Genomic DNA, 16494 nt, shown 5'->3' on the forward strand with positions numbered 1-16494 from the left:
CTCTGTTTAATTAATGTTGAGATTATGAGCCAGGCTGATAAATCACAGGATAAGAAAAACTAAGTCACAAGTTATCTTTCAAGGAGAAAATTCCCTGTTCAATTTCAGAATATTCTAGTTTTATTAAGCCCTACATTTCATTAGGCAGTCCAGATTTCCTTACATTTGTATTTGTACATTTTATTTGTCATGCCTACTTTTGTAGTTAATGCAGTACAACACTCCTAAAATATTACAACTATTCATGATGACAAACAAGTATCAAAGAAACACTAAAACTGTTTATTTGCGTCTGCCATGAAGTAAATGCATTATTTGTACAAAATACAGCAGCTACTTCATCCTCATTGAAAGCAAGTAAAGACAAGTTCAGCAACACAGGACTACTGCATTGACAAAGGGCTTCTAGTGTGGCCATAGAGATGCTGCATGTACAGATTTGCTAGCACTGTTCACAGTGTTGGCACTTAGCATTCAAAATGACTCAGAGGCTGTGGTTAACATTGGACTGCAATCACCAGACATGCACTTCTGGCATTGTCACTGAGTGACCTTAGAATCATAGAATGGTTTGCGTTGGAAAGGACCTTAAGATCATCCAATCCCCCTGCCACGGGCAGGGGTGCCTCACACTAGACCATGTCACCCAAGGTTCTGTCCAACCTGGCCTTGAACACTTTCAGGGATGGAGCATTTATGCAGAAGTTGCTGGGTAACTACTAGGAATGGAATGGCTTTCTCTCTGCAAGTGTGTGCTGCAGTCAGGAACACAGTGGAAGCTGCATCAAACTAGAAGGTCTCACAGACCACTACAATGCAAAGATCCACTCTTAACAAGGGCTGAAATTGTCCTTTACAGACCAGCCCTTACAAGTCTTACAAGTCTGTTTCTATCATTCACTGGTTCCTCAGATATTTCAAAAAGCAACATAACAACAACAAACACCAAGCAAGAACAACAAAACCCAAACCAGAAAAAACCAAAACAAACCACATGAAGTTTGCACAATACATTAAAAACGAGTCCATATCTTCAGCCATAGCCAAGTCTCTTCTGCACTTTCAGACAGAATTTAACGAATTATTTTTACATTCAATTAACACATTCTAGAATAAATGTAAACATCTCAGTATAAATTTACATAATTTACAGAAAGAATTGTACAAAAGTTCCTCACTGAAATCTGATTTTCATGTACCTCTTCCAAAATTTAGAGACAGACACACACACAGCATAGATCAGGTTTTTACAATTTCATTTGAAAATGTTGTTTCAGAAAGCTTCACAAGAAGTTATGCCTTGAAAGAAATTTCCCTAGAGGTAAATGGATCAAAACTTGAGCAGTCATACATAGACAATCAAATCCACATAGCACTTTTTACTCTTAAAGTATCAGAAAAATTAATCAAGCAAATTAAAAGCACAAAGATATCTGCTTAGTAGTCTTGCCTATGCTTTTAATTTAATAATCCAACCTCACTCTGAGGGCAAGTACACCTTGTACTGACATAGCTCCTGTGAGTAATTCTGGGTCTTGTAGATACGGTAGTGCTGTTAGCACTTGATTAAATATTAATGTGGGAATGAACACCAGGTTCTTTTGCCCCTCAACAACCCATTAATAAGTCACTTTGAAGAAAGGAGGAAAAGATACATGTTTTCTTGAGCCATTTTCTTTTGGGAAGGTTAAATTCATACATGAGTAGAAAAAATGTTCATTAGTAGTTTTTAACATTGCTATATTTCTTGCTTTACATCACTATTCCCTTATGGGTATTAAATGTTCTGACATTTAAAAAGCAGCAAACCAAACCATAAATAAACCAGGTTTTTGCTCATCTATTGCTCATTAAATGATAAAAATTATCTCAAGACTTTCCTGCAAATCTGTACATTATCTCACAGTTTACAATGTTTAAAGGTATATCCTACAAAAAGTGATCTTAACATAAAAAATACAGAACATAGTAACACTGAATGCTGAAATAGTTATTAAATTTCCTTCTGACTTGATTTACTTTTCATTTCTAGTGTACTAATAGAAAATACGCCTTTTCAAAATGCTTCTTCACTGTCTTACTGCATCACACATGCTTCTTGGACAAATAATATGGCATCAACAGTTAAGTGCAAATGCAAGAAAATTACCAATTTGCCTTATAAATAAAACTAAATGGCTTAGTTTTAAAAGCTAAAAATAACCTTAATCTAGTCTCTTCTCCACAAGGTGAAATGAAAATATAAGACTCAGGTTTTCACTGAAGTTCAGCCCTATTTTAAGGTCACAGCTTCCCAGAGGGAATACTAGTGAACATTTAGATTCAGAGATAAAACAGCTTTCCAGTGCCCCAAAGCTTTTCCTGCAGCAGAGAAGGAACAATTGCCATGAAATTCCTCCAAAATTTATAGACAACTGCTCTCCTTCTCAGGATATTATGGAATACTGTGCATCCATGTATTTAGAGACGTAGCAATTGCTGTATCAATCTTGTGCAGAATGCATGCAAAAAAGGGCCAACAATATTAGGTTTGTATGAATGGGAATCTTAACCTGACTAGGACGTGAAGCTCATCTGACATTTCCCTTCTGTCTCCACACAAATATAGCTCAAGCAAGATCATATGGCCAGCTTCCACCATTAACATCTACCAGGAAAATCCTCTCAGAAATAAAGCAGAACAGCTACAAAAGGAATCTTGAAAAATGCATGAAAAATGGCAACACTGCCATTCCTTAGAAGCTGACATAAATTTCTACTTCAGCAAAAGCAGCTGTGGTTATTTACACAGTATGAACACTTGCCTGCTGTATTCTTCTCCTTTTCCTGAGAGTCCCTGTTGATTCTGTCCACCCTTGCTAAGCAGTTAGTCTTAAAAGGTTCAGAGTGATGGAAGTGAGGATCTGGTATGCTCACAGAAGAGCATACCTAAAAGTTGCTCTGGCACGAGTGGCACAATATTTATCAGTTACCTAAATGGACTGAGGGCACTAACAGAGGGATTCACATTTTTATTAAAGGAATTTGCTAATTCCCTTAAAGATTTAGTATTTGCCAAGTGAGAAGTTTCTTTTGGCTGTTTGACAATGATTAATGTCAGTCATCTCCTTGCCTGGGAGAAGAAATACCATGAGCAACCTTTGCAAAGGCTACGAAGGAGAAGGGGGAAGACATTCCCTGCGTCCTTGCCGCTGTGTGACCAAAAATGGACTGACCTCAGTCTAGTCATGTCTACCAACATGTGGAAAGTATATGAGAATTATGAACCAAAGCAAGATTTTGAAAATTATGTTTATTATTTCCTATTGCTAATGCAAGCAGAGCACAGTCAAAGACTTGGTTTTGAGTTTCACCTTTGAATACAACTGAGTATTGTATATAACACTCTTATACCATAAAGGAAAAACACCCCCACAAATTATATTGATCTAATACCTTATTAGATGTCACTCTTGCTGCACACAAATGTAGAGACAAGTGCATTTTTCTGGCTGAAATTGCACAAACATGACTTATCACAAAGGCATCCTCAGATGTCTGGCCCATCACTAGTTTCCATACATGACCTTTTAAGGAGAATTTAGGTCAGCCTAAATAAAACAGTTTGTTTCAAAATGGGGTGCCACGTGTCAAAATGTACTCAGTCAGCCAGCATAATTTTTTAGCCAAAAATTCAGTATTATCAGATATGGTGCTAAAATCTCTGTACTCAGGATATTCTCATGCTGTTTGTGTACACATTTGAATATTTTGCACAAATTTGGTTTGGGTTGTTTAAATGAATCAAAATATTAAAATATACTATCATAGTTCTCAGAATCATACTGATATAATTGTTTGTTAAAATCCTTAGTAAGTAATACTGCTAAGTTTCCATTATGCTTTTTATGGACTGAGTTCTATCACACTTTTTTTTTTTAATTCTAAACAGTTCCATTTGCTATATAGATATTGTGGGTACGATTCATCATGAAATCTATGATATATCAGAGACAGAGTCTCAGAATAGGAGATAACTCCCATTTTGACAGGATTGTACTGAATAACACACAAGGTGCCATAAAATACCTCTAGCTAAGAAAAAACTCACTTCACAAGGCAGCTAACAAGTTCCTTTGTCTTGGCAAACATTCCCCACTGAGTAGGAGACGAACAGAGAAGGAAACTAACTCTATTAGTCTCTTAAGTAGAGCTATTTTCCAAAGAAATTCTTCTAGTATAGAGGAATGTGAAAGTATTGTTATACTGATCAATTCCCAGGCAGTGTGTGCTTCCCACTTGCCAGACTTCCAGTGACAGCACAGCTGGAAGCACAGGTTTTCTGGAAAAACACGGTAAACCTAGCTAGGATACTGGATGCCCCAAATGTAGACCCAGCAGAGACAAACACTGTAGTAAAAAAGCCTGCACTCCTCTGATAAGTAGTCCCTACCAAAGCTATGACGAGAGATTTTTAGATCTTCATGAATCCTTACCTGTCCCAGAATGGCACAATGCTGCCATTGGCAATGTTCCCAACTTTGCACAGAGCAAATGTGAGTAGTACTGACACTATAACATAGCAAAAGGAGAAGTGGGGGAATGAGGAGAAAATAACTTGGCCTCAGTAAAAATCTGTATTAATCTCTGAATGGTAGACTGATTGTGCCTTTTCAATACAATATAAACCACAGGACCAGACTCAAATCCTATGCAATACAACAATGGGAATCTCAGACTATCCATACGCCATAGCCACTTTTTGCAGTCCCCACTCAAAATTGCCAGCAGTACAGGAGCAAAAATGATACACTGCTGGTGCTCCCACAGATTGATGAGGGACTCTTCTTCAATTGCAAGTCAGAAGAAATGGATGGATAGAAAGATAATCTTTAATAGTGGGATTTACATACAGGGTGAAATTCATCTTCCATGAATTTTTGTGCCCATAAAACTTGGTAGCATGAATATTTGATGAAAACTCACCCCTAAATGCAACGTAAACTTAGCCAAAGCAAATGTTTACAGTTTTCACCCATATCTTCCACAGATGTTTCAGTATTTAGACAAAACTCTCATTTTATGGAAAAATCAGCCATTTCTTTTTCACAGTGAGAGCAAAACTAATGAATGCATACTCAGCTAATTTCACTCTTGTAGATTAAGTCAATAGAGAAGATGAACTGCCTAGGGATTTTTTCCTTCATTTATAAAAAATAATTGAAAACAACTGCACACCTACTGCAGGGCAACTGCAGCAGTAATTTTCAAGCTGGTAGATGTTTGTAGACACTTCAAAATCTGGAGAAAGTATGCACCTCAAAAGAGGTAGACTGGAATCTTGAATAAGTGACATGCTGCAACTGACCTGTAACTCAGCATTATATGAGGAGTACTACATGTGTCCAGGAGCATATATCACATTGGAAGGAGAGGTCAGCTGCAGGCTCATATAATCAGTTTGCTGGAAATCATATTCAGTGGCAACACCAGTCCAAAGCTTGGCAACAGTCTTCTCCCAGGCTTGCACATACTGGTAAGTCACTGCTCCCTGCAGCCAGCCTTCCATGCCATACCACATAAGACTTTTTCACCAGAAGGAAAGAATTCTGTATAAAGCAGTCTGAGAAATCTCCTTTTGATTCTCATTTCATTTAATTCCTCTTACTATCTTCCGTCTCCTTTCTATTATCCCTTTTCCTCATAATTTTGAGCATGATTTCTTACTCTTGCAAAGTCTACTAGGTAGATTCATATGGAAAATAAGTTAACTTTCAGATGGTCTTCCATAATTTACAATATGTTGCATCTATTCCTTTTTTGCATTAATTTGTATATTATCTGGAAAAGAAAAAGTCTACGAGAACAGTGGTTGAAAACCTGCTCGCAGCTATCTCGCATACTAAATGTCTTTATGTATTGGAAATGCATATTTATTTAGTAAGACTTTAAACTTTAGATTAACCAAAAGTGACTGAAATATAAATGCTTAATCGAAAGACCAGTATTATTCTATCTTTTGTCTTTATACTTAGGAAGGATTCTTCATGGTTTTACTAATAGCTCGAATTATCAAAACCAACCAAAAACTGCAGAGACAGACCATAACTGGTACTAGCTTGGACATTATTAAAAGCCAGAAAATTCAACTAAAAATTAGAGGTTGAAAAACAGAACCATATGATAATAAATTCTTGGAATAACTACTGTATTTCACAATTCCATCATACTTTGTTCTTACTAGCAGAAATGCCCAGGAACTTGCCTAGCAGATATGTCTGTTGTCTCCACTTATGCACACTTCCAAATTTTCCTTTAGGCTTCTTGACAACAGAAAACAGTCTTTCTGAGGGTGTTTGTGACAATGTTTTTCCTCAAACAAGGATAACCTTGTTTTTAAAACAGGTGAACATAAAAATGTTACCAGAAGTTGCTGAATACTTCCAGATCCTATCAAAGCATAAGAGATTTGGAAGTTGACTGCACAATTGTTGAGATGCAAAGTTTTCCACAAAAAGACACCCTAAGTTGCTTCTGTCTTGAACTGTCCAGAAAAGCCAGAATAAAAAAAAAACAAATCCTGTTTTGTATCCATTAGACTTTCTCTCATCTCTCTCTATATACATACATAAAAATACACTAAATTATCAGCTTAAAAAGAAGTATGCTTCTGTTATCTCTTCCTCAACAAAAGGTCTGTTCCAACTGTCATAGGCTCTATAGGTGCTCTATTTTATGAACCTCAATATAACACAAATTTCTAAGTAAGTATTTATAGCCCCTTCTATCTTCATAATGACATGCTGAACAGCAGCCATTGGAATTTACATTTTTAATACTACAAGGGATTTTAAAGCCTTCTTAAATAACAAGCCCTGGTTGCTTCAAAATCCTATGTGTTTTTTCAAGATACGAATGTCTAATGACATAACTTCTGTCTTCTAACAATGCACTGAACTCAGCTTCAATGCTAAAATCCAGCAAAAAGGTTTCAAAAACTTGGAAGGGGAAACCTCTGTGACTGAGCTTAAATCTTAACAGAAGTCAGTGCACGAGTATTATCCCACAGAAACAGAACATACTTATTCAGTTTTGCACAGAGCCAATTACAATGCGGGTAGGAGAGAGGATTATGAGATGATGGCATTTAGAACCTCCTAGAAAAGAACAGGCTTTTATCAGTTTTGCAGCAGATGTCTGCACATGGGAACAGACAGAAGTCTACACAGACTGCCATGCTTCTCAGAAGGCTCAGAATGCAGTTAATGCTGCTATGCCAGTTTAGAAAATGTAGATATAAATCTAGTGAGATAAACAAGCAGTGCACTCTACATGGGTATTCTATAAAATGCAGAACCACTAACACAGTTAAAGATTCAACCACTCAGAAAGAATAAGCAGACCCACAACAGAGTTCTAAGGACAGGATTGTTCGGATAACTTGTTTAGGTCTTAATTCAGTAAAGCACTTTAATGTATGCCTGAATCCATTGCTTTGGTTAGCAGAGATGTAATAATTCACATATGAAAGTGCTTTGATGAAATGAATACTAAACTACACATATATGATCCCCTGCATGTAACGAATCTTCTGTACCGTCTTGATATATGTGCATGTATTGTGGGATTGTTCTATAGCCAGGCACCACTAAGGATAATAGAGGTACTCTGGGAAAATGCTATATATGAATAATAATTTTGTATAAACAATGTCTGTTATGTTTCCAAACCAGCAGAATTTGGCCTCTCAGAGCAAAATGAGCAAGAAATACCATTTACTGTATGTAATGAGATGCTAGCAAGAAAATATTATACCAAACATTTAAATTCCTCCCTTTGTAACATCCTCTTTCCAAACATCTCTTGAGATTTGATATTTAAACATGCAATTTACCAACCTTCTCAACTTCATGTAAATATCCAACAGAAGTTAACTTAAAGCTTCACTATGTAATGAAACAACACACTAAGGCTTATTTTAATTCAGTAAGAGTTATATAAAATAGAAGTATATGAAGATCTCATTAAAGGAAATGTGATACAGGAACAAGCTAAGAATGGATCATACGAGATAGGTAGAAATATAGTTCAGTACTCAGGCAAAAATGTCTGAAAACGGTTATTCTTTGTACTGATCTATAGTTTTCCAGGGTACTTACTGACTGCTTACAGCCTACTGGAATTGCTGTACCTCACTGGACCAGCAATGGATCTGACCTATTGGTTAGGAAAAGACTCAGTAACCCATTTTCCTGTTTAAGCCTCACCAGTGCACTGTTCTCCTTTACTTGTATTACCACATGTAACTGGGAACATTCTTATTTGTTAGTCACAAAAATATCTTTAATCCTATTAATGCTTGTCTGCCACAAAATATAGCATTTGAATCAAGCTTAACTTTGGGGGTGGGGGGAAAAATTAGACAATTGACATTTTATCGCAGTGTATTCCAAAAGCTGTAAGAAGGGCCTAATACATCATAAGGACAGCTTATTAAAACTTACTTCAACATACATATGAAGTTTTCATTCTTCCCTGTCTGATAAGTCAGTGAAAAGTTTTCACTTAGTACCTTGTGCTCTACAGAACAGAAGGTGCCTATAAAGCAAGCTGGCTTGCAGATCTATTATACCCTTCTTATTTCAGGCTGCATGTGAAGGAAGCAGAGATGACTGAGCATAACCCTCTTTTCACCAAGGTTCTCCTCTATATTGTAACCTTTAATACAGATTCAGAAAATTGCAACTGCTGCCAGAAGCCAGACTTTAAATAGGTAATTTAGGAAGACATTCAAACCAACATCATCTTGGTCTTTTGTTTGTGGGTTTTGTTTTTTTATTATTATTATATATACTTCGAATTTTTTAATTATTATTAATTTAGATTGATTGTTTGGAATACTGTGTTATCTCTTACTGTCAAATGCATCCAAATGGGTTTCATATATGCAGCTATGGTCACCTTTTTGTTGGTGAGTTACTCACAATTAACAATATGCATTCTTGATACTATACAGAGACTGAAGACACTCATCTAAAATAGAACAGCTCTGACAGCCTTCAGCATCTCTTTTCTGCCTGTAGTGTTTAAGAAGATGCACACACTAAAAAGAGAAGTAATTAAAAAACAGACTATGAGCTGTGTCTCAGCTTTCAGTATAATTGCAGTATTGTTAAGCTTAAACCACACAAACTAAACCACAGTTTTTACTACGCTGTTGAAGAACTTCAAGAAGTAAATGGTCTCACTATTGCCTTAAGTGAACAATGCAATTCTTTACAAAAAACAGTACCTCAAGAACATACATAGTCCACAGAATGAAACGGGCATATTTGTGCAATTACTGTGCCTACCTGAACTGTCTTGGTCCTGGCATAACAACTTCACAAAAATAATATTTTTAGAAATTATGACCTTACAGAACTTCAAATATCAGGTCAGGTTTTATTATACTCATTTTGTGGATTAGTAAGCAGAATCCATAAGATATCAGGTTCTAATTATGATACTTACCATACTTTGGTCTCTTTTGTTAATAATGGCTTTCAGCCACATATTTCGGTGGTATGGAGTTTACACCAGATGCAAATAATGATTACTTGTAGTCATCTAGGCACATTTTATGTACACATATTTTATCTTAAATTTTTGAACTCTTTACATATACACTGCATAAAAATTCATTTATTTTTTACAAGGAAAAGTAATGATATTTATGCTATTGATACTCATGAGTTCTCAAAAAGTACTTTGGACAATCTATTTCAGATTGTGGATTATTCTCCTTTTTGACTGCCCATTGTTTATAAGGTATTCTGTATGACTCACAATTAATTTACTTTTGTATCTAGTTCTGATTACATGACAAACATTACCAGTGTAATGGCACTTTAGACTTACATTGATCCTGTGTATAAATGATCATCCCAACATTCGTCCCAACATCTTAAAACATTCATAAAGTATTAGTCACTATACAATCCTAGCCAACCATATAGCATGGTATTTGAAAGGCAGTAATCCTTCCTCTAACAATCCACATACACCGTGAGGGTAAGATAGAGTTACCCTTATCTTCACAAAAAACATCTCCCACTTTCGGCTTTAAGCACTGCAGAAAAAGTTTCTTCGTGGCAAATTAAATTGACTTTGGTCTAGAAAAGAATTCTTACCTACTTTTAGTATCATATTAAAGAAGACAAATAGAAATACTAGTAACCAATTCATAAATGGCAGTTCTGACAAAAGAAAAAAAAAAAGCATTCATTAAATAGAAATCTATCTGCCTCTTTTTGTCTTTAAAAGGGAAAAGTAATAATGCAGAAAAATATTACCTTTTTTCTTTTTAAATCCACAACCCTTCCAGAAAACAAAAAAAAACCAAACCAAACCAAACCAAAAAAAAAAAAAAAAAAAGAAAATTGCAAGTGTGTCAGGAAAGTAGAACTACAGCATTTCTGTAAGTTGTTTCTCTTTTTACCCTATTCAAGAACTTTTGTTTGATCTCATGCCTCATCTTTCACTATACTGCACGGCCGCCTAGAAAGATAGGTTAATTATTAATGAAAGTTATGCCATAGATTGAAAGGCCTATAACATGCCTGGACCTTCTTTTGTTCTTGAGATAACCAGTAATAAAGCAGACATTGAGCAGCAGTAATAACATCCACCTCTAAAGTACTGCAGTCTTTTTAGGAAAAAAAAAAAAAAATCAATTTAATAACATCCAGACAACACTGTACACGAGACATTCAATTTGCTGTACTAATGTTCCATGCTGCCGACATCAGCAGGTTCCTAAGCTACAGAGACTTGGTTAAAAATCTGCAGAAAGGTTTGTAACCTTGCGGATAGCAAACATGAAGACAAAGATGATTTGTCACTAATGCAATGTCACAAAACAGCTACCCATTTTCTCATAGTCTGTTTTCACAGCAACCATTGATTTCTTTCAGATAGTTTTCAGACAAAGGAAACAAAACCACGCATGCTTTCATCTTCCTTTGTTAAAGTAGAGTAAGGTAAGCATTCTTTATGTCGTATGGCGGAATATAAATGTTTGTGGAATTTTACATACACCCAAAGCTCAGACTTTCATTTCATACAGAGGAGTTGAAGCCAATAGATTGTTAGTCATCTTTAAACTGACTAAATAGAATTTTAATTAAAAAAATAAAATGCTAAATTATTAAATACTTATTTCAAAGATCACTAGTATAAATGAGTGGATTGAAATAAAGGTCTTTAGTGGCCAAGTGACCAGTAGTCACCATGTATTTTCTTATGTATTTAAAAAAAAATAATGCCATCTAATACTAAAGGTACCTTAAATATTGATCCTGTAAAAGCATGCATTAAACTCCCACATAGCTAAGGAGTTATCAAGTGATTATTATTTTCTGTGAATGTATTATACGAATATGAAATTAAATCTAACACCAGCAAATCCTGAGGTGCTAATCTCTGGATTCAATTACAATTTTAAGTATTGTATATAGACCCAGAGACCTTCTACACTGTGAAATTTTTCATATAAAGCAGATGTAAAAGCACGTATAAATATGTAAAAGTCATGGCACTATTTATCTTGTAATTTCAACAGCTCTGTTCAGACATAGGCAGCATTAGCTGTTGGGTCTTTCTGCATCATAATTATTTAGCAGTAGGAAGAAAGATGTTATTGCAGTTATTCTTTATATTCACCCTACCTGAAGTCTTAGCAATGACAGAAACCATCTTAAATCGCTGCCTTGTTCTTATAGCTCATACGCAGAAAGAAAGTATTTCCCTCCCATACAAAATGAACACTACCCAGAGCCCTTAAATAGGAGACAGACAAATGAAGCTCTATTCTTCCTTAATTGGTCCAATAAGTAAAAGGCTGCAGAATAATGAACAAGGTAACTGAATGGGGAGATAGTTCTACCTCATAATAAAAAAAATACAAAAAAAAAAAAAAAAAAAAAAAAAAAAAAAAGTAAGCAAGCCTGAATTCTAGAGTACATTCACCCTTCCTTCTTATCAACAGAAGCAAAATACAGGAGACTTCTGGCCTGTCTAGCTGGATTTGATTCTAGAAAATTAGGACATTTTAGGTGGGATTTTGTTTTCCATTTCACTTTACTAAATAGTAAGGGGTTATTGCTTCTGGATTTGCAGATATCTACCATAGCATATAGCTAGCACAGATACTTATGAAAACAAGTGCTATTTAGGATCAAAGGACAAACCCAAAGGGAACAATACAGTTCAACTGATTCAATGATTCTTTTGCTTTCTTTTCCAGATTTTTCATGTATTACAATATCACCACACAAAGAGATCTCAGAATTTACTATATTATATTATTTTCCTTTGCAATGTCACAACACACTGAGAATAGTCTTGTTATATCTAGAATGTCAAAGTATGGTAAATATTATTTAAGTAGATAATTTCTGTTCCAACCTTACTAATTTTCAATTATTTACTAAAACGGCTTTCAACATAGAGCATGACAGAGCTCAAAACTCTGATAACATCTCTGATCTCATTGCAACTGAATTTTTAGATGTACTATAGCATTTCGTCAACATTTACATGGTTAATCTTCCTGGAATTTTCCATGAAATACTTTCTGGAGTTTTCCAATACAGAGTAACTAGGACTGTGTTATTTAAGAAGAAGCAACTAGTGGCATTACTTTCTGGGAGCAAACATGAAGGGCTACCTTTTCCTGTAGTCCATTTGCCTGCACCTCCTTTCTCCCCCCAACAATGTCTTTTCGTGCTTTTAAATTAGAATGAGGAACCTAGTGAAATATGTAAGTGCAGTATTTTCCTTGGTTTCTGATGGTACATTTGGATATAATAGTAGAAGCAATAATATACAGTAAAAGCATGTATCTCTCTGTTCCAGCTGACATCAAAAAGATATTTTGAGACTTAAAGGCTTTCTCCTGAAACAGGGTATCTAAGATGCAATTGTAAACAAACACCTCCTTGGTACTATTCATAGAATCATATAATAGTTAGGGTTGGAAAGGACCTTAAGATCATCTAGTTCCAACCCCCCTGCCACGGTTATTTTTAAATACTTATTTCTGCTACATGCTGAAAACCTGGGCTTTTATATGACAGTGCAGATGGATTTAGTTTTGCAGATTAATTGTTCTCTTTTTGGTACTTCATGTAGCAGAGCTGTCATGAATGAATTACGGAAACCTAAAAATAGTGAATTGTAAGTTCCGTGAATGAATAAAACTATGTGCATAGCATAAACTCATCTATAATGTGTGAGAACCTACCTCCTTAAGGTGCAAGATTACATGCATGGACACATAAAAAATTAAAGACATTAACAACCAGACCCTTACTCATACAAATAAAACACAGTGAGTTATAAAAATAACATCTACTAGATTTACACTTTAAGTAGCAGAAGGTATTAAGAAAATGGGAAATGTTTTAAGAATGGGGAAACACTGGGGGGAGGAAGGAGGTCTTGTGAGACAGGGACTCATAAAACACACAGTAAAATGAAAGTGTTTCTTCTTTCAAGCAAACAGTCCAGAAGATAATTTTAAATAGTCTTTTGATGGCCATAATTCTCTAGTTCATACAAAAAATCAGGCTGTTATCATTCCCAAAATCCTCAATTACTAATTTAAGGCACTTTGGGGATTTAGATGGAGCCAAGTTATTCCATTTCAAAATTATTGCAACACAACTTATATTTAATACATTATCAGAAAGAAGCAGCCTTTTAATCAAGCAGAATATATCTACAATGATATGTAATAAAGTGCTCTTAACTCTCTTAACACAATACCTTTTCAAAAAAAGACTGTTTTTTGCAAAGATACAGATGGCTTGAAAAAAGGAAGAAAATCTGAATTGTCATTTACATGGTGACAGTATGTTTTCACTCTGTTTTTAGAGATTGTCACCAACAAACCAACAAAGCTTTTACAGTTATATGAAGAATTCGTTCCCTTCCATAAGAGAGCAAGATGTTCCTGCAGCAACTAATGATGATGCATTTAATATTATCTAAGATTAAACATAACTGAAATAGGTACTTTGCTGACTGTAATTGAGGTAAACAAGCTATTACTTTGTCCATCACTGCTTACCACACTATCAAAATGGCAGGAAAAATATAAGAAAGATGACAAGGCAATATACAGATTAATAGAGAACAAAAAACAAGGGAAAAAAAACTCTACTAAGAAGTTCAAAGGTGTGATTTATAAATATAAAATATGGGTTTGGAGAGAATAAAAATGGTATAATGCAAAAGCAGGGAATCCTGAAAAGCACCACATGCATAATTTTTAGGCATACTGACATTACAAATATGTATTGTATTTTCAATAATTCCTTTCCACTACAAATCCAACAAAGAACATTGAGAGCTTTAATGTGTTAAATCATACATATGGAAACCTTTAACATTTTTCATACTGAAACATTTGAAGCTGAAAAGAGGACAAACTGATTTGATCTTTTTTCTACCTATTTTCAAATACACAATTTTGAAGACTTTATAATATATTAAATATTTTAGAAGAGTTGCTTGGTATATTGTGCATTAAGTACAAGCTATTCCTTAAACACTATGCCCTTGCTAAACAAGGTAGGATTCTTCCTGCTAGGCCTTTGCAGCAGTATACCCAAAGGGGAACCTGTCCTGCTGCTTATTGCAACAGCTGTGATAAGTATTGTTATCTCAGAAATAGCTGTTGATTTGTACATGAAAGATACGTAGGTTTTGTGAAAACACTTAGTTGACTGTTTCAGAGAATTCTTTCCTTACCAATGATCATTTCCCCAAGGTCTCTTTCTATTTTTAAGAGAGGAACTAACTTCATAGTATAAGAAAATACAAGACATCAGGGGCACATCCTTTTGAGAAATTTGGTAATGTTCTTAGGCATCAGTGTTTGGTAGATAAAGCAAAAATGTTCTTATGGAACAGCTGAGGACTTGACTATCCCATTGAATAAAAGAGGGAAGACTGGCCACAATATTAATTTTTTTTTTTTTTTTTTACTTTTAAGACTCCTTTCAAGTGCAACAAGGTAAGTTAGATGTACATAAAACAGAGCTAACGGTAGCCTACAAAGCCACTCAGTCATATCAAAACTGGAAAGGAGAAAAAAATTAGTGAAATGGGGAACGTGCCAGGAATATTTATTGAAATTCCAAAGATAAATCAAATTCCTCATATCCTCTATTTAATTTGTTTAAATTTATATATTGATTAACGAAAATTCTTCACACATCATGTGACCACAGAAATTTTGAATCATTACAAGACTTAATTGACTAAAATATTAAAAGTAAATATTGAAGCCTACAGCTGAAATTAACACTTCCCAGACCATTTCTGCAGGGCTAAAGTGTATGCAAACATCTGGGGAAAAAAAAAAAAAGTTTGTCGTTTATATATCTTTGTGATCTGAAGTAGATGATAGTAAAATAATGATTTCACACTCAGGTTATAGTTGTCTTGTTTATCTAAGAAAACATTCAGAAATAAGTGTGAATACAAAAAAGGATTTAAGAGATATACTGAAACTGTATTACTACCAGCATTTAAATGAGGACAGACAGCTGATAAAAGACTTAAGCTATATAATATTAAGTAATTACACTAATTTACTTAGGAAGAAAAACACAACACGACCTGTCTGATAAAAACAGATTCCATTTTGAATATTTAAATAACTAAAAACCAAATTACACTTCAAGTATGTTACTGTTTCCAGAATTATTCAGCAATTTCAATAGTCAAATGTATTTTATAAAGCCTAAGCTTTCAAAATATCTAATTAATCAACAGAAAAATCAGTAAAAGCTTAACCCTGGAGAATCACCCTTCTTCAACAGCAAATACAGAATAAGAAAAGGAAGGAGATATTTTCATGTAAATAGTCTCAGTGAAAAACACTGAAGTAGGAGACAAGATTAAAGGTGACATTCTCCTTGTAAATAGCTGATCACCACATTTCAAGGAAGTACTTGTATGTCACAGAGTAGCAGCAAATATTTCTATTCTATTTCAGCAATATTGCTGAATATTGAGATGTGACCTAATGAAGAACAATAAATACCAAAATGGACAAATGCTGATATTCAATGGAACGTCCTTCCTAATATATAGTTACATGTCTTAACACATTAATTAAATATTGATCTTCCTCAACCCTTCCCCTACACAAAGTCTAGCTTCAAGTCACATGAAAAGTATTATAGGTCTCCTCAGAATATTTGCAAATACCAATGTATCCTTATGCTCTTTTAAAGAAGACAGACTTCCTGGTATGTCCTGGTAAAAATCACAAAAACTATGAGCTTTCTTCTTTTAGAGAACCATGTTACACAAAAAGGAGCAACAAGCTAACTGAAGAAAAAAATAGATCTTCATATTGCTGTTAGTTATTACTCTACATTATCTGAATAAAAACCTCTTAACTAACATAAAGTGGAATAGATTTATGTTATTTTTACTACATGAAATGACAGTAATTGA

The 16494-nt window shown here is 34.6% G+C and overlaps 1 protein-coding gene across 1 annotated transcript in view; it reads right to left on the reverse strand.

Annotated features, from left to right (window-relative positions):
• CACNA2D3 (calcium voltage-gated channel auxiliary subunit alpha2delta 3) overlaps positions 1 to 16494 on the reverse strand; it is a gene marked incomplete at its 5' end in the record, with an annotated part of 460819 nt that overhangs the window by 207438 nt on the left and 236887 nt on the right. The window lies entirely within an intron of this gene.

This window comes from Psittacula echo, assembly GCF_963264785.1.
Source record: "Psittacula echo genome assembly, chromosome: 9".
Lineage (NCBI taxonomy): Eukaryota > Metazoa > Chordata > Aves > Psittaciformes > Psittacidae > Psittacula > Psittacula echo.